The following is a 1189-nucleotide window of genomic DNA, read 5'->3' as shown; positions in this document are numbered from 1 at the left end:
GCGGGCTTCAGTAGTTGCGGCACACAGGCTCAGTAGTTGTGGCGCCCCGGCTTAGTTGCTCCGTGGCATGTGGCATCTTCCCAGACCAGGAATCCAACCCGTGTCCCCTGCATTGGCAGGCGGATTCTTAACCACCGTGCCGCCAGGGAAGTCCCTGCTGGTGGTTCTGGTGCTGTTCTCTAAAGTGAGAAACCAGGACCAGAAACACCACACCAAACCCCTAAAACCCGAGGGGTGTCAAATGCACTTGAGGGACAGTTCTACAAGGGAACTTGAAGAAAATGTATTCCTCATTTTGGCCATAGGAATTGACTGGTACCTACAATTCTCTCAGCAGGCCGTGCCATTTCATGCTTCGGCGTCTCTCTGCATGTGCCCTTTGCCAGCAATACTTGTTTCTTGCCCCTCCGCCTCACGAATTCCTTCTTGTCTAGCAAAACTCAGCTCAGATGTCCTCTCCTCAATGACACCTTCCCTGATTGGCCCTTCAGTCTGGGTTGGACACCCCTCTACCGGGCTTTCTCCACACCCTGAGCACTGCATTTGAATGGAGCTACAATATGTATTTTTAAACATTTTATTGTAGAGAACTTCAAGTATTTTAAAAATTAGAATGAGTGATCTAATAACATCAATTTTGCTAAAGTGTAATGTCTGATTTTCTTATTTGGTTTACCCACTAGATAATGACCTCTGTGAGGAGGGGGTCTGTATTTTATCACATTTTGTCCCCAAACCCCTGTGCCTGACAGCGATACTCAAAAGGTTTGAGGAATAAATGGACATGATGCATACTTGGTCTCATTTCTCTGTTCATACTCTGCCCCCTCTTTCCTCCTTTTTGGGGAGGCTTTCCCCATCATCGCCTTGGTCTTTGAGAGGCAAGCAGGGAGAGGCAGCCACGGGCAGTCCCAGCAGCACTCGGGGCTAAGGCTCACCATGACACCATCCTCCACCGAGGCTTGGTATGGGCTTCAGGGCCACGCACACAACTGTCCAAATTTCAGATCTTTTTGAATGAACATGGCAAATTATTGAACATCTCTGAGCCTCGGTTAAAACAGAAATTGTTTGCTTTGCAGAGCTGTTTTGAGAGTCAAGTAAGATACCCAGTGGCTTGGCACATAGTAGGTGTGCAATGAATGCTAGTTTCCTTCCTGTGGGTTTTATGTTGATCCCAGGGAAATGA

This window comes from Lipotes vexillifer, unplaced genomic scaffold, assembly GCF_000442215.2.
Source record: "Lipotes vexillifer unplaced genomic scaffold, Lipotes_vexillifer_v1.1 scaffold197, whole genome shotgun sequence".
Classification (NCBI taxonomy): Eukaryota; Metazoa; Chordata; class Mammalia; order Artiodactyla; family Lipotidae; genus Lipotes; species Lipotes vexillifer.
Note: the sequence above shows the minus strand (reverse complement) of the source record.